Source organism: Pleurodeles waltl, chromosome 2_1, assembly GCF_031143425.1.
Source record: "Pleurodeles waltl isolate 20211129_DDA chromosome 2_1, aPleWal1.hap1.20221129, whole genome shotgun sequence".
Lineage (NCBI taxonomy): Eukaryota > Metazoa > Chordata > Amphibia > Caudata > Salamandridae > Pleurodeles > Pleurodeles waltl.
This window is the reverse complement of record NC_090438.1, coordinates 650,695,836-650,714,549: the sequence shown is the minus strand read 5'-3', so window position 1 is coordinate 650,714,549 and position 18,714 is coordinate 650,695,836.

The following is an 18,714-nucleotide window of genomic DNA, read 5'->3' as shown; positions in this document are numbered from 1 at the left end:
TATGTCTCCGGGACACGTCAAGCAACAGTGTGTTCACCACTACAGGGCACCCAGGTTAACCCACCACCCCAACAACAGGGACCTGGGGGCAGTGGCAGTGGGCACACGGTCCAGGGGACAGAGGCCCAGGGAAACAGGGGAACTGGGAGGGCTGCTGTGCGACAGGGTGGGGACCCACTTTCCACGAGGCCCTCTCCTCCATCATGGGAGCATACCACCACTCCCAGGAGACGATGGCTACGGTACTGGCCAAGTTTCAGGAGACCCAGCGCATGCAGGAGGAACAGTATTTGGGCTTCAGGGAAGAACTCAGAACCATCAGCTCTGCCCTGGGCACCATCGTAGGGGTGCTGAATCTGGTAGTGACCACTTTGAGGGGCACTGTGGCACCACAAAGGGCCCCTGACACTAGCATGGACCAAGAACTGCCCACCATCTCCGCCGGCGCTATTGGACAGGAGGCACTGCCACAGGACCAACAGGCCACCAGCACCCCACCCCCTGCAGAAGGAGAACCACCCCGCAAGCAGTCCCAGAGATCCAGGAAGAGGACAGAGTAAGATGCCAAGACCCCCGCCAAGAAAGGATACCACCCTGATAGTCATCCCACTGTCCCACTTTGTCACCCTGTCCATCCTTAAACTGCCCCAGCTCCACTTCCCAGACCCATTTGGACAATGCACCTGTGAGACTAATAGACTGGACTCTGCCATGAACATTCCTCCACCATCACCCCTCACCTATTTACAACCCCCTCCAATATTTTGCACCTTAATAAACACCGTTTTTGCACAAAACAATCAGGAGTCTGTCTGTGAATGTGAATATATTTATCTGTAATTACAGTGCCAAAATGGTTATTTACATTGTGATGCCAACATACCAATGTCACACAGCTGTAGTCCATGGGGGAACAAAGGAGATGTCACACTGTGGCACCCAGATCTCTGAAATCGTAAGGGAAAGTGACAACTCAGTTACCATACACTGGGTGAAAAGGACAGACAGTACAGAGGTAGTAGTGTTTAAGTACATGCAGTAGGCCGGTTTGTATTCTTACCTCTGTTCATTGGAAATATTGCAGTATCACAGTGTTCCTGTTGTCTATGTCGTCTTCTTCGTCTTCCTCCTCTTCACTCTCCACAGGCTCCACAGCTGCTACAACACCACCATCTGGACCATCCTCCTGCAGAAAAGGCACCTGGCGACGCAAAGCCAGGTTGTGAAGCATACAGCAGGCCACGATGATCTGGCACACCTTCTTTGGTGAGTAGAAAAGGGATCCACCTGTCATATGGAGGCACCTGAACCTGGCCTTCAGGAGGCCGAAGGTCCGCTCGATCACCCTCCTAGTTCGCCCATGGGCCTCATTGTAGCATTCCTCTGCCCTAGTCCTGGGATTCCTCACTGGGGTCAGTAGCTATGACAGGTTGGGGTAACCAGAGTCACCAATTAGCCACACACGGTGCCTCTGGAGCTGACCCATCACATAAGGGATGCTGCTATTCCACAGGATGTAGGCGTCATGCACTGAGCCAGGGAACATGGCATTCACATGGCAGATGTACTGGTCTGCCAAACATACCATCTGGACATTCATGGAATGATAATTCTTCTGGTTTCTGTACACCTGTTCACTCCTGTGGGGGGGGACCAAAGCCACATGGGTCCCATCAATGGCACCTATGATGTTGGGGATTTGTCCAAGGGCATAGAAGTCACCTTTCACTGTAGCCAAATCCTCCACCTCAGGGAAAACGATGTAGCTCCGCATGTGTTTCAGCAGGGCAGACAACACTCTGGACAACACGTTGGAAAACATAGGCTGGGACATCCCTGATGCTATGGCCACTGTTGTTTGAAATGACCCACTTGCTAGGAAATGGAGTACTGACAGCACCTGCACTTGAGGGGGGATTCCTGTGGGATGGCGGATGGGTGACATCAGGTCTGGCTCCAGCTGGGCACACAGTTCCAGAATAGTGGCACGGTCAAGCCTGTATGTCAGGATGAGATGTCTCTCCTCCATTGTCGACAGGTCCACCAGCGGTCTGTACACCGGAGGATGCCGCCATCTCCTCACATGTCCCAGCGGACGGTGCCTATGAAGGACAACAGCGACCACAGAGTCAAACATCCCAGAGGTACGTAACCCCAGCTTTAAAAAAACACGGATCTTAACCCATCGAATGGCTTGTATGAGTGTGGATGCAAGGCCTAGGTATGTGTGACGCAGTACAAAAAGTAAGGCATGTAGGCCCCTGAAATGGCGGCTGCCTGACCTGTAAAGTGTGACAATGGGATGTGAGGTAACTGCGCTGGCGTTGTACACCGTGGCGGTAGGCGGTTGAAGACCGCGGCGGAATGCTGCATTGGTTAACATTGGACCCTATGGGTATCAGGAGCCAATGACGATGTGCGCCGGCGGTCGCAGTACGCACCGCCGCGGACGTGACTGCCATTTTCTCTCTGTTAATTCACTCGATACCTGATCTTCGACAGGAGTGGACCTACACTGCAAGTGCTGCTGTGACCTCGGTCTGGAAGGGACAATGGCTCATGCGACTGGGGAAAGGGCCCCTGCCTTCACATCGGAGGAGTTGGAGAAGCTTGTTGATGGGGTCCTCCCCCAGTACGCGCTACTCTACGGTCCTCCAGACAAACAGGTAAATACACTGGGAGCATGCTGTATGGGCTATGCCTGTGTTGAGTGGGGTGGATGAAAGATGGGGGGGGGAGAGATTGAGGCATGCTTGAAACGACGGTGAGTGCATGTGCCACATGGCAAGGGTAGGGATGAGGGGCCACTCACATTGATGGTGCAGAAGGTAATTACTTTTCTTTTCCGCCTGTACATTTCATATAGGTCAGCGCCCACCAGAAGACCGATATTTGGCGTGCCATCGCCAAGGACGTCCGGACCCTGGGGGTCCACCACAGACGGGGCACCCACTGCCGGAAGAGATGGGAGGACATTCGCCGCTGGAGCAGGAAGACGGCAGAGGCTCAGCTGGGGATGGCCTCCCAACGTGGGAGGGGTGCCCGTCGGACCTTGACACCCCTGATGTTCCGGATCCTGGCAGTGGACTACCCCGAGTGGGATGGGCGCGTGAGGGCATCACAGCAGACACAAGGGGGTGAGTACTCTCACATTCTGCTAACTTTGCGCGCTGTGGAGGTGTCTGGGTGGGGGAGGAGGTCTGTGGGTATCCCTAGGCCAGGGTGAGTTCCGTAGGCGAGGCCCCTCCGTAAGGCACGGCCCTGTGCCCCCGCTCCCCACCTCTGTAGGGTGCCAAGTACAGCTATTCATGGCCCTGTGTCACCTATGTGAGCAGATGTCGTCCATAGCCTTGTAGGCCATGTCCCAGGGATTGCAAAGTGGACCCCAAGTGCGCGGCGTAGTGCAGGGGGCTTCTGTGTCTGTGCTGTCCGCCAACGGTAGCGGGAATGCATGCACTCAACATGTCTTTCTTCTGTTCCCCACCCCCTTTTTGTGGTCTTCCTGTTCATTTGTTCATTAGCATCATCAGGCGGAGGAGCAGTGGCACCGGAGCACGAGGGAGCTGCATCCCACATGGCCATGGAGGGCCACACTACCGACTCTGAAATCGCCAGTGGGACGGAGGGTGAGGGGAGCTCCACGGCGGGGACACGAGTGGACATTAGTGGATCGGACTTGTCCTCTGATGGGAGCTCCCTTGTGGTGGCGGAAACATCTCTGCCCCCACAACAACAGGTACAGCCGCCACCCCCGCACCAGCACCGCCCTCCCAGCAGCCCCTCAGCGTTTGCCCTGTGCCCGCTCACCCAGGAAGGCGGGCATCTCCTTCGCCCCAGGCACCTCAGGCCCTGCCCCACTCACCCTGGCTGCCCTCAGTGAGGAGGCCATTGACCTCCTCAGGTCCCTCACTGTTGGGCGGTCTACCATTTTGAATGCCATCCAGGGTGTAGAAAGGGAAGTGCACCAAACTAATGCATACCTGGAGGGCATTCATTCTGGTCAGGCTGCCCTTCATCGAACCCTGCAATCTCTGGCCTCAGCACTGATGGGAGCCATTGTCCCTGTGTCTAGCCTCCCCCCTCCAACTTCCTCCACCCAGACCCAATCCCCTGTACCTCTGCCTATCCCAAGCACACCATCAGACCAGCCTGCACACACCTCAACACCCAAGGGCAGCTCACGCAGACATAAGCACCACACATCCCAGAGGCAGTCACACAAGCAACATCCACATACAGACATACCAACATCCGCTGCCTCCACTGTGTCCCCCTCCTCCACGTCTCCCTCCTCCCTTCCAGTCTTGTCTTCACTCACACCTGCATGCACAGCATCTTCAGCCACTATGTCCCTCAGCAGCACACACACCGGAACACCCCGCACACGTGCACTCACCACCCCCACTGTCATTTACACGTCCCCTGTGTCCTCTCTCAGTGTGTCTGTGCCGCCCCCTCCCAAGATACACAAACGCAGGCAGCCACCCACCCAACAGCCGTCCACCTCACGACAGCCTGCAGCCCAGGCACCTGCACCCAAAGCAACCCCACTTACACCTCCTACAACCACAACCTCTTCCTCCACTCCCATACCCACTACACCTACCAGTCCCACTGCTCCCAAAAAATGTTTCCTGTCCAAACTTAACCTCTTTCCCTCAACTCCCCCACCCCGTCCATGTCATAGGCCCAGAGATAGCACCTCAGCCACTACATCACCGGGCCCGGTGGTGCATGTCGTACATGGACACTGGAGTGCACCGCCTACCAGGGCAGCCAGTCTGGTACGGAGCCACAGCACAGCCAGCCCCCCCCCCCTCAGAAACATCCAAAAATTGACAGTGCACGGCGGCAGAAGGTAAAGACACCAGGGACAAAAACCCCTACCAGGGCTCCCGGCTGGAGTGTCGAGGCAGCTGGGACACCGGCCAAGGTGGGAAAGGGCCACAGGAGAGCAGGAAAGGCTGGGAAGGGCAGCACGCCCGACAATACCGCCATCAGCCCAGCTGGCCAGGAGGGCCCGCAAGCCCCATCCCAGCTGGCCAGGAGGCCACCAAAAGCCCCAGCACAGCTACCCAGGAGGGCCCCGGCACCCACAGGACATGTGGTCAGGAGGGCCCCGCCAGGCCCAAGCCAGATGGCACATGAGCACCCCGGCATGGCCAGCACCGCTGAACAGGGGCCCGCCATCTCAAGCACCGCTGAACAGGGCACGGCTATCCCAAGCACCGCTAAACAGGGGACCGCCATCTCAAGCACCGCTGAACAGGGCACGGCTATCCCAAGCACCGCTGAACGGGGCACAGCTATCCCAAGCACCGCTGAACAGGGGACCGCCATCTCAAGCACCGCTGAACAGGGCACGGCTATCCCAAGCACCGCTGAACAGGGCATGGCTATCCCAAGCACTGCTGAACAGGGGACCGCCATCTCAAGCACTGCTGAACAGGGGATCACCATCTCAAGCACCGCTGAACAGGGGACCGCCATCTCAAGCACCGCTGAACAGGGCACGGCTATCCCAAGCACCGCTGAACAGGGCACGGCTATCCCAAGCACCGCTGAACAGGGGACCGCCATCTCAAGCACCGCTGAACAGGGCACGGCTATCCCAAGCACCGCTGAACAGGGGACCGCCATCCCAAGCACCGCTGAACAGGGCACGGCTATCCCAAGCACCGCTGAACAGGGGACCGCCATCTCATGCACCGCTGGCCCATGAGCGGCTGGGGCAGTGCTGCATCTGTGTCGGACAGGGCAGCACGATGCACTCTGGGCACCAGGCCCCCCCCAGAACCAGTGGAGACATGCATCCACTACCTCATTCCTGCACAGGAAGAAGCACTCTGGCCAACAGGCACCCTCCAGAACCAGTGGAGACTGTTATCCACTTGAGAGACTGTGGCTTTGCACTCCCCAGGATTGAACAGTGGGCAAACCACCCACTGTAGAGACTTGAGAGACTGTGGCTTTGCACTCCCCAGGATAATGCAGTGGGCAAACCACCCACTGTAGAGACTTGAGAGACTGTGGCTTTGCACTCCCCAGGATAATGCAGTGGGCAAACCACCCACTGTAGAGACTTGAGAGACTGTGGCTTTGCACTCCCCAGGATTGAACAGTGGGCAAACCACCCACTGTAGAGACTTGAGAGACTGTGGCTTTGCACTCCCCAGGATAATGCAGTGGGCAAACCAACCACTGCAGAGACTTGAGAGACTGTGGCTTTGCACTCCCCAGGATAATGCAGTGGGCAAACCACCCACTGTAGAGACTTGAGAGACTGTGGCTTTGCACTCCCCAGGATACATCAATGGACATGGAGCCCACTTGTTAATCTGGCGTCGTGCACTCATCCGGCTGAGGTGCCCCTCCTTCCTGTTGCCTGTTGTATTTCTATCTGATGCCCCTGCAGTGTTCTCTCTGTTTTGATCTGGTATCGTGTGTGGGCCTCGCCTATGCATTTTGGGCCCGGTGGTCCACGGACTATGAGTGGTGCAATACCTGGACTACTATTCTTGGTGTATACTTTGTTGATAGTGTATATATGTATATTTTTGCGTACTGCATTTTGATATATTACAAGGGTTACACTCATTTCCTTTTGTCTTTGCATTCTTCCGGTGGTGTTGGGGTGTGTAACTATAATGTATAGATATGTATTAGTGTGTGTGTTGTAGTGGGTGAGGGTGTGGGTGGGGGTGTTGCGTGTGTGTGTCCCTGTTTTTTGCCTCCCCCCTCCCCTGTGTCGTAGGTGCAGTACTCACCGTGGTCTTCGCCGCCGGCGTTGGTGCTCCTGGTACAGGAGCAGGAGGACTATCGCAGGTAGGATTTAGAGTTCCGGGTCCATGGTGTCCTCCTTCCTTGTGGAGTGTGTAGAGGTAAGCGTTTTCCCTTCGAAATTCCTGTTTCCGACGTGTTTTTATCCGCAGTGTATCCGCCCAGGAAAAGGTGGCGTATTGGCCTGTCATAATAGTGTGGGCGGGACATTGTCCTCCACCTGTCTGTTGGCGGTGACCGCCGCGCTGTTTGTTTGTACCGCCGTGGCGGTTGGAGTGTTAAAGTGGCTGTCTTTGTTGGCGGTTTCCGCCACGGTCGTAATTCCAAAACTTTTACCGCTGGCCTGTTGGCGGTCTTACCGCCACTTTAACACCGTCTGCCAGGGTTGTAATGACCACCTTTGTCACTTTCTAGTTCAGGGTGGATGGCACTGTGCCAATCCTTTGCTAAAAAACGTTGATAGAAAAAAAGACATCTGAGGTGAGCAAATCTAGAACGGCGCTGGTGTTGCAAGGTGCGCCTTACTGGAGCTGGTCTCCATCTAAAATTGGGAACTACCCAGAGTTCTCTCTTCCCTGGGGCACTCTTTTCTTTTTAATAGGGGGGGCCTCCTGGTTCCCCTACAGCCCTGGGGACCACCACCTTCCAGGGGCTATAATGAAATATTAGCAGTGGACCACACATCCAAAATATATATATATATATATATATATATATAACTGTAACTCATGCCCTAAGGTAACTACAACTCACGCCCCACCATGCACAGCTTTTTCATCAAAAATGTTACTGCAAATATTACAGGGATAAGATCAATGATATGATTGTCACAATTTGTGGGTTAATTAGCAGTGCATAGCGAGGGTGCAAGTTATAGTTACCTTAGGGCACAATTTATAGTTACTTAAGGTAACTCTAACTATAACTGGTGAATTTCTATGGTTTTGTATGTTTAAAATGTGAGACTAACTATAATGTCCCCGTAACATTTGGTTTTTAAGTGAATGTCTATGTTTTTTTCAATTCTCTTTCCTAATTATAACGTCCAAGTAGCTTTTGTTTTTTTCAGTAAATCACTATACATTTTTTAACGTATAGTAATTTACGTTTACTATACATTAACCTAACCACTGCCGTTCACAGTCGAAGGCTGTGCGTGGGGGCAGTGGGCCACAGGGCCTAGTGCTCTTGTTTTTTTGCTGCTGCGAATATCATGAATCTGCGCAATGTAAAAAAAATGCTTTTTTTCTCTGTGTGAATCCCTCTAGGACCCCACAACCAGAGCTAAGGTGTGCGGGTGTCCTTACTCTGGCCCCTTGCCTTTATTTTTTTGCTTTTTACTGGGGTCCCAAGGTGGCTGCCAACACTTTCTGGTTTGAAGTTTTGGCAGCCAATCAGAGCTGTGCATTTCCCTGCATGAGCTCGCTATTTTACGCAAAGTCTTCCCGATCACAGATATGCAAATTTGGATTTTCTTTAATTTCTCAAAAACTACTGGACGGATTTACACCAATTAAATGAAAGCATAATCTGCATACTGAAAGCTAGCTTTCTGCAAAATTTGATGTAATTCCATCCAGTGTATTTGTGTCTAAAAGTCCGATGGAAATTAACATGCGAAACACAACTTTTTTGTCCCCCCCTTTTTTCTAGTCCCTCACTTGACGGATCACTTTGCATGTGTAACAAGAATCGTTGCAACACTTTTTTGGAAAATTTTGTGAAGATTTGTTCATGGTCGCTTTCGAAAAAGAAAAGAAACTTACCGGGGCTGTGTGAGCGCAGTGGGAGGCTGACTCCGAGCTGCGGATCCAGTTTGCTATGAGGTGAGGGAGACGCAACATGTGAGATTGTTTCCGCATTGGATGCGGACCATGTATGGTGCATTATGGGATGGGGGAAGTAAATATACTTTGAGAAACAGCGGCATATCGTTGCAGCGGTCTTTGCGTGTGTCCAAGTGCACTGAGAAAGGTGTACAATACCTCCAGAGGACCAAAATATTTGCTATGTATTAATATTTGGAGAACACATCTTGGGTGAAATGATATTCTCCAAAAACGTTTAACGTCGACATTTTCCCTGCCCTGAATACGGTAAGTGGTAATTCTAGAAAGGACTACAAGTGATTACATTCAGGAAGGGGGCCACGCATATGAGTCTTGCAGTTTCTCATTTCTCCACCATTTCATTTTGTTTCTGTCTATCCCTCCGAGACAGTAATAAATAGTTATACTTGCTAGGGGTAACACTGATTAAAAGATATAACATACTTCATGCCCCATGGATCTAATGAGAAGTGGACTCACAGCGTAAAGAAACAAATGGGAATGTCTGGTAGGATTTTCAAAGGCATTGAAAGTGTAACTTGATTTCTCTCTCAGCAGTATGAATTTAGCAATTGGTGATGGATTTCTAATGATGGTGAATTCATAGAACCAATTCAAAAATCTAAGTAAATGGAAGAGTATATGCTATATCAATGTGCTGGGTGCACCAAGATTTGAATGACTAATTTTTCTATTTAGACAAACTATGTCTGAGAGAATGTCTAAACGGGAACAGATCATGAAAACCCTATATGAGGAGGGAGGAGAAAGAATCTTGCAAGGACTATCCACATCGAAAAATTGTGAGCTACCTCTTAACGTATTAATAAAAAAGTTGGAACAAGCAAAAATAATGGAGATCAATACATGGTGGGAGAAAGCCACATTGCAAAAAAAAATATTGAGTGTGGGAAAGTCCCTAGGGGATTAAGGATCTTTGTATTACCTACATTAAATGATATGGCCTCAGATTTACTTAAACAGTGGCAGACAGACACAACAGAATGCTCTATAAAATTGATGCAGACACTTATAACACAGGTGGAGTGAAAATTAGAGAAGGCTTTATCGAGAATTAAGGATACAGAAGCCCAATTAGTCTCTGCACAGGTTACAGAAGAAATTAAAAATATGATAGGAGAAAAGGAGAAGAAATTAGAGAAACATGAAAAGGAGATACAATTAGACAAAATAGATTATTCTACAGGGAGGATATATACACTTGCAAAATGTTTTGACTCCTCTTATTGCAGACAGAATATGGACAGATCCATTAAAAAAGACAAAGGCCCTGTTACGACTTTGGTGGTCCTACAAAAAGACCGCCGAAGCCACGGGCGCCACTATACTGCCAGTGCTGGCGGTATTTGTGGATCCCTATTTTGACATTTCCACTGGGCCAGCGGATGGAAACAGCGTTTCTGTCCGCTGGCCCAGCGGAAATGTCACAACAACATTGCAGCCGGCTCATAATAGAGCCGGCGGCACTGTTGATGTTCAGCGGGTGCAGCAGTACCCGTCGCGCATTTCACTGCCCAAAATTCGGGCAGTGAAATGCGCGATGGGGCTGTGCCTGGGGGCCCCTGCATTGCCCATGCCAAGTGAATGGGCAGTGCAGGGGCCCCCAGGGGAACCCCATAGTCCCCCTTACCACCAGCCTTTCCATGGCACTGTTTACCGCCATGGACAGGCTGGCGGTTGGGGATTATGACTACCTGGCGGAAGGCTGGCGGTCAAGTGGAGGGGCCGGCGGTATGGCCGTGGCTAATGCGCCACAGTCATAATACACTGGTGGTACACCACCAGCCTGTTGGCAGTGTTACACCCAGTGAACCGCTGCCCGCCAGAGTCCTAATGAGGCCCAATATCCCCTCAGGTATGGAAAGCTTTGATTTAAGTTAGGGGGGGGAGAATTACCAACAGTGGCAGGACCGAAACTAGACTTTTCTGGAGAAATGCACCTGTATCATATGGAAACAAGGAGGCGAGGGAGAGGAGTACAAAACAGAACAGGCACAAGGGCACAAGGAGATCCCAGAGGAAGAGGAAGGGGCAAAAAATGAGGAAGAGGATAAAAGATAAAAGCTTAACAGTACAAGAAAATTTGGTAATCAATCTCTCCTTGAAAAAACTTGATAAGATATATTTTACCTTTTGAACAAGGGATTACGTTTCTGTCCAATGACGAATATGGATCTAGCAACTGCTAGGATTGATTTATACAAGTTTTCTAGGAAACTTAAGTTGAAAAAAAATTCACACAAAAACAAGAAAAGATCATTGTCCAAGAGATCGCTCCCTTGAACAGACCTGGCCTAGGGCCATTGAGAATAATTTTGGCTCTATAATTCCTTTGATATTATTGTTTGTGGTACAAAAAATATCATTTTTTAAGTGCTACATGCACTCCCCCTGTGCATTTTTACTTCTTGATGAATAGCATGTTTATTTGGAGACTTTGACATTTTACTTGTTTTGAGGTTTCATCATGTAGATTAACAGCAGTGGAAGAGGAGTGAAGAAGACTACAAAATTGCAAGTATATTTTAAGTTACATTTTTTGGTATTGAAGAATTTCTTGGTTTATGATTATGTTACTGCAGTAAAACAGAGGAACTGTTGAGACCTGCAAGAAGTCAAACAAGTTTACATAGCAGGACTAGTTATGCACTGCATTCCCGAATGCCTGGCAAATGCCATTGCTGTAGACAGCTGCCTTTAGGCCAATATCAGAAAGGAACGGAGAATAGCAGATCTGCTACAGAGAGACTTATCTTTCTAGTGCTGTGTTCGGGTTTCACAGGGAATAACAACATTGTACAGATTGGTTGGAGGCTGCAAAACTGCTAACAATTTATATGGAGGTCAGTCAGAAATGGGAAAGTGTCTTGTTAAGGAACATAACTCCTCCCAAGTGATCAGCACAGGATAGTTGTGGCACACTAACATCCCCAGAAGGTAAGATTGAATCAAATTTTATAGAACACAATTTATGAAGATCTGTGTACTAGTTGTTTGTTGGCTGTTTGCCACAGTTGTGCCGTAATAGTTGCTTGTTTAAGTTGTTGGGGGGAGAAATTTCTTGTTTAAGATGCAGTGAAGAAAGCCATGTAAATACTTGACATAACTGTGTTGAAATGAACAACCTTTGCTACATGTTGATGGTTAATCGTGACAAAAATGATCTTGATTGAAACTAAAGGGTTGAATAATGCATATTAAAGAGGAGCAATCTGGAAACATGCCTGCCTTCCTCAATCAGGCATACTACTTTTCCAAGAGATGTATCTGGTGAAGAAGGACCATATTGAGGTGGGTCACATGTTATCCTCTGCCACATACTATGACTCTGTTAACCCCAAAGACATTAGGGGGTGATTTTCATTAACAGACCAGCCATTGATTATCAGAGAGATCATGGATGATAAAGAGTAATGTTCTCTGCTTCTTTTGTAGGCCGTTTATGGACAACTGATGAAGTTTGCTATAATGTAATCCCCTAACATGGCCCAAGATAGATCCTTGAGTGGATTTATAGAGACCTTAGCTAGAGTTATAAGAGGAGAGATAGTTACCATTGAGACTTTAATCTAGTGTGGTACCTTCAAAAAGACAGGCACTCAGGGGGATTTGGTGTATATGGTAAAAAGTTCAAAGGGAGTTTGCAAGATATAGGACTCAATGATGCATGGAGAAACCTACTTAGGTTAGATAGTAAATATAGGGGGTCATTACAACATTGGCGGTAAAAGCCAATTACCGCCATGCAGAAGACCGCCAACACACCGCCGCGGCAAACCGCCACGGTCATTATGACCCACAACTCAGAAACCGCCAAAATACAGACATCCACACAAGTCCGCCACACCAACGGCCAGCGATAAACTGGCGATAACCAAACCGACACCACCACGCCAACAGAAATACTCCCATACTATCACGACACACGAATCCACGCGGCGGTCTTTCAACCGCGGTATCCCATTGGCGGTACACACCGCTGCGCTCAAAATACACACATTCCTACAAAACACAGCCACATTGGACAAATCCAAATACACACACCTGGTACACATACAAACACCACTCCCACACACCCAATACAATATAAAACACACACCCACATCACCCACAAACCCCCACCAAAAAAAAATCGGGACGACGCACAGAGAGAGAGACCATATAGAAGAATCGAGCACCCAGACGCACATATTCCCATCACCCACACAAATACCACGCACTTCACACAACACACCAATACACATCACCACACTTATCACCACACATTCCACCCCACACATCACCTACACCACCCCATGGCACCGCAAAGACACCCCAGGTTTTTGGAGGAGGAACTCAGGGTCATGGTGGATGAAATCATCCGGGTAGAGCCACAGCTATTCGGAGCACAGGTGCAGCAGTCGTCCATTGCAAGGAAGATGGAGCTATGGAGCAGAATAGTCGACAGGGTCAACGCAGTGGGACAGCTCCCAAGAAATCGGGATGACATCAGGAAGAGGCGGAACGACCTACGGAGGAAGGTGCGTTCCATGGTATCCAGACACCGGATTGCAGTGCAGAAGACTGGCGGCGGACCCCCACCTCCTCCCCCAGAATTTACGACATGGGAGGAGCAGGTCTTGGCGATCCTGCATCCTGAGGGCCTCGGCGGAGTATCTGGAGGAATGGACTCTGGTAAGTCACATCTTCACTACTTCATCCCCCCCACCCCACCTGCATGCCAACACATACCCCCACCCTCAGCCTCACCCCTATCACTCCTACTGCTTGCAAATGTCCCACCATCACAACCCACCCATCCCAACACCGAGCCCTGCATGCGACCACAAAGCATAGACACCCATCACCAAAGCATGCCCACTGCACATACCCATACCCCCCCAAAGCACCGACACAAAAGCCCCCACACAGGAATGCAAGCACTGGGGGACACGGGCACCCACCCATTGCACACCATTCCACACACAGATGCAATAATCATGCTTTTATACCCCTGCAGGACCCCTACGCAACATCACCGCACAGGAGGGTCCACAAATGTCCACCCCCCCCCAGAAGAGGCCCACAGTGATGACAGCAGCTCTGTCGACCTGGATCTAGATGACCAGCCCGGCCCATCGGGGACCTCGGGACAGTCAGTTCCCCTCACACAGCCACAGGCCACTGCAGACCTACCCCCCTCTGGAAACACCAGCACAGCACCCACCCAGCGGGCCCACACCTCTGTCTCCAGGACACGTCAAGCAACAGTGTGTTCACCACTACAGGGCACCCAGGTTAACCCACCACCCCAACAACAACAGGGACCTGAGGGCAGTGGCAGTGGGCACACGGTCCAGGGGACAGAGGCCCAGGGAAACAGGGGAACTGGGAGGGCTGCTGTGCGACAGGGTGGGGACCCACTTTCCACAAGGCCCTCTCCTCCATCATGGGAGCATACCACCACTCCAAGGAGACGATGGCTACGGTACTGGCCAAGTTTCAGGAGACCCAGCGCATGCAGGAGGAACAGTATTTGGGCTTCAGGGAAGAACTCAGAACCATCAGCTCTGCCCTGGGCACCATCGTAGGGGTGCTGAATCTGGTAGTGACCACTTTGAGGGACACTGTGGCACCACAAAGGGCCCCTGACACTAGCATGGACCAAGAACTGCCCACCATCTCCGCCGGCGCTAGTGGACAGGAGGCACTGCCACAGGACCAACAGGCCACCAGCACCCCACCCCCTGCAGAAGGAGAACCACCCCGCAAGCGGTCCCAGAGATCCAGGAAGAGGACAGAGTAAGATGCCAAGACCCCCGCCAAGAAAGGATACCACCCTGATAGTCATCCCACTGTCCCACCTTGTCACCCTGTCCATTCTTAAACTGCCCCAGCTCCACTTCCCAGACCCATTTGGACAATGCACCTGTAAGACTAATAGACTGGACTCTGCCATGAACATTCCTCCACCATCACCCCTCACCTATTTACAACCCCCCTCCAATATTTTGCACCTTAATAAATACCGTTTTTGCACAAAACAATCAGGAGTCTGTCTGTGAATGTGAATATATTTATCTGTAATTACAGTGCCAAAATGGTTATTTACATTGTGATGCCAACATACCAATGTCACACAGCTGTAGTCCATGGGGGAACAAAGGAGATGTCACACTGTGGCACCCAGATCTCTGAAATCGTAAGGGAAAGTGACAACTCAGTTACCATACACTGGGTGAAAAGGACAGACAGTACAGAGGTAGTAGTGTTTAAATACATGTAGTAGGCCGGTTTGTATTCTTACCTCTGTTCATTGGAAATATTGCAGTATCACGGTGTTCCTGTTGTCTATGTCGTCTTCTTCGTCTTCCTCCTCTTCACTCTCCACAGGCTCCACAGCTGCTACAACACCACCATCTGGACCATCCTCCTGCAGAAAAGGCACCTGGCGACGCAAAGCCAGGTTGTGAAGCATACAGCAGGCCACGATGATCTGGCACACCTTCTTTGGTGAGTAGAAAAGGGATCCACCTGTCATATGGAGGCACCTGAACCTGGCCTTCAGGAGGCCGAAGGTCCGCTCGATCACCCTCCTAGTTCGCCCATGGGCCTCATTGTAGCGTTCCTCTGCCCTAGTCCTGGGATTCCTCACTGGGGTCAGTAGCTATGACAGGTTGGGGTAACCAGAGTCACCAATTAGCCACACACGGTGCCTCTGGAGCTGACCCATCACATAAGGGATGCTGCTATTCCACAGGATGTAGGCGTCATGCACTGAGCCAGGGAACATGGCATTCACATGGCAGATGTACTGGTCTGCCAAACATACCATCTGGACATTCATGGAATGATAATTCTTCCGGTTTCTGTACACCTGTTCACTCCTGTGGGGGGGGACCAAAGCCACATGGGTCCCATCAATGGCACCTATGATGTTGGGGATTTGTCCAAGGGCATAGAAGTCACCTTTCACTGTAGCCAAATCCTCCACCTCAGGGAAAACGATGTAGCTCCGCATGTGTTTCAGCAGGGCAGACAACACTCTGGACAACACGTTGGAAAACATAGGCTGGGACATCCCTGATGCTATGGCCACTGTTGTTTGAAATGACCCACTTGCTAGGAAATGGAGTACTGACAGCACCTGCACTTGAGGGGGGATTCCTGTGGGATGGCGGATGGGTGACATCAGGTCTGGCTCCAGCTGGGCACACAGTTCCAGAATAGTGGCACGGTCAAGCCTGTATGTCAGGATGAGATGTCTCTCCTCCATTGTCGACAGGTCCACCAGCGGTCTGTACACCGGAGGATGACGCTATCTCCTCGCATGTCCCAGCGGACGGTGCCTATGAAGGACAACAGCGACCACAGAGTCAAACATCCCAGAGGTACATAACCCCAGCTTTAAAAAAACACGGATCTTAACCCATCGAATGGCTTGTATGAGTGTGGATGCAAGGCCTAGGTATGTGTGACGCAGTACAAAAAGTAAGGCATGTAGGCCCCTGAAATGGCGGCTGCCTGACCTGTAAAGTGTGACAATGGGATGTGAGGTAACTGCGCTGGTGTTGTACACCGTGGCGGTAGGCGGATGAAGACCGCGGCACAATGCTGCATTGGTTAACATTGGACCCTATGGGTATCAGGAGCCAATGACGATGTGCGCCGGCGGTCGCAGTACGCACTGCCGCGGACGTGACTGCCATTTTCTCTCTGTTAATTCACTCGATACCTGATCTTCGACAGGAGTGGACCTACACTGCAAGTGCTGCTGTGACCTCGGTCTGGAAGGGACAATGGCTCATGCGACTGGGGAAAGGGCCCCTGCCTTCACATCGGAGGAGTTGGAGAAGCTTGTTGATGGGGTCCTCCCCCAGTACGCGCTACTCTACGGTCCTCCAGACAAACAGGTAAATACACTGGGAGCATGCTGTATGGGCTATGCCTGTGTTGAGTGGGGTGGATGAAAGATGGGGGGGGGGAGAGATTGAGGCATGCTTGAAACGACGGTGAGTGCATGTGCCACATGGCAAGGGTAGGGATGAGGGGCCACTCACATTGATGGTGCAGAAGGTAATTACTTTTCTTCTCCGCCTGTACATTTCATATAGGTCAGCGCCCACCAGAAGACCGATATTTGGCGTGCCATCACCAAGGACGTCCGGACCCTGGGGGTCCACCACAGACGGGGCACCCACTGCCGGAAGAGATGGGAGGACATTCGCCGCTGGAGCAGGAAGACGGCGGAGGCTCAGCTGGGGATGGCCTCCCAACGTGGGAGGGGTGCCCGTCGGACCTTGACCCCCCTGATGTTCCGGATCCTGGCGGTGGACTACCCCGAGTTGGATGGTCGCGTGAGGGCATCACAGCAGACACAAGGGGGTGAGTACTCTCACATTCTGCTAACTTTGCGCGCTGTGGAGGTGTCTGGGTGGGGAGGAGGGCTGTGGGTATCCCTAGGCCAGGGTGAGTTCCGTAGGCGAGGCCCCTCCGTAAGGCACGGCCCTGTGCCCCCGCTCCCCACCTCTGTAGGGTGCCAAGTACAGCTATTCATGGCCCTGTGTCACCTATGTGAGCAGATGTCGTCCATAGCCTTGTAGGCCATGTCCCAGGGATTGCAAAGTAGACCCCAAGTGTGCGGCGTAGTGCAGGGGGCTTCTGTGTCTGTGCTGTCCGCCAACGGTAGCGGGAATGCATGCACTCAACATGTCTTTCTTCTGTTCCCCACCCCCTTTTTGTGGTCTTCCTGTTCATTTGTGCATTAGCATCATCAGGCGGAGGAGCAGTGGCACCGGAGCACGAGGGAGCTGCATCCCACACGGTCATGGAGGGCCACACTACCGACTCTGAAATCGCCAGTGGGACGGAGGGTGAGGGGAGTTCCACGGCGGGGACACAAGCGGACATTAGTGGATCGGACTTGTCCTCTGATGGGAGCTCCCTTGTGGTGGTGGAAACATCTCTGCCCCCGCAACAACAGGTACAGCCGCCACCCCCGCACCAGCACCGCCCTCCCAGCAGCCCCTCAGCGTTTGCCCTGTGCCCGCTCACCCAGGAAGGCGGGCATCTCCTTCGCCCCAGGCACCTCAGGCCCTGCCCCACTCACCCTGGCTGCCCTCAGTGAGGAGGCCATTGACCTCCTCAGGTCCCTCACTGTTGGGCAGTCTACCATTTTGAATGCCATCCAGGGTGTAGAAAGGGAAGTGCACAAACTAATGCATACCTGGAGGGCATTCATTCTGGTCAGGCTGCCCTTCATCGAACCCTGCAATCTCTGGCCTCAGCACTGATGGGAGCCATTGTCCCTGTGTCTAGCCTCCCCCCTCCAACTTCCTCCACCCAGACCCAATCCCCTGTACCTCTGCCTATCCCAAGCACACCATCAGACCAGCCTGCACACACCTCAACACCCAAGGGCAGCTCACGCAGACATAAGCACCACACATCCCACAGGCAGTCACACAAGCAACATCCACATACAGACATACCAACATCCGCTGCCTCCACTGTGTCCCCCTCCTCCACGTCTCCCTCCTCCCTGCCAGTCTTGTCTCCACTCACACCTGCATGCACAGCATCTTCAGCCACTATGTCCCTCAGCAGCACACACACCGGAACACCCCGCATACGTGCACTCACCATCCCCACTGTCATTTACACGTCCCCTGTGTCCTCTCTCAGTGTGTCTGTGCCGCCCCCTCCCAAGATACACAAACGCAGGCAGCCACCCACCCAACAGCCATCCACCTCACAACAGCCTGCAGCCCAGGCACCTGCACCCAAAGCAACCCCACTTACACCTCCTACAACCACAACCTCTTCCTCCACTCCCATACCCACTACACCTACCAGTCCCACTGCTCCCAAAAAATGTTTCCTGTCCAAACTTAACCTCTTTCCCTCAACTCCCCCACCCCGTCCATGTCATAGGCCCAGAGATAGCACCTCAGCCACTACATCACCGGGCCCGGTGGTGCATGTCGTACATGGACACTGGAGTGCACAACCTACCAGGGCAGCCAGTCTGGTACGGAGCCACAGCACAGCCAGCCCCCCCTCCTCAGAAACATCCAAAAATTGACAGTGCACGGCGGCAGAAGGT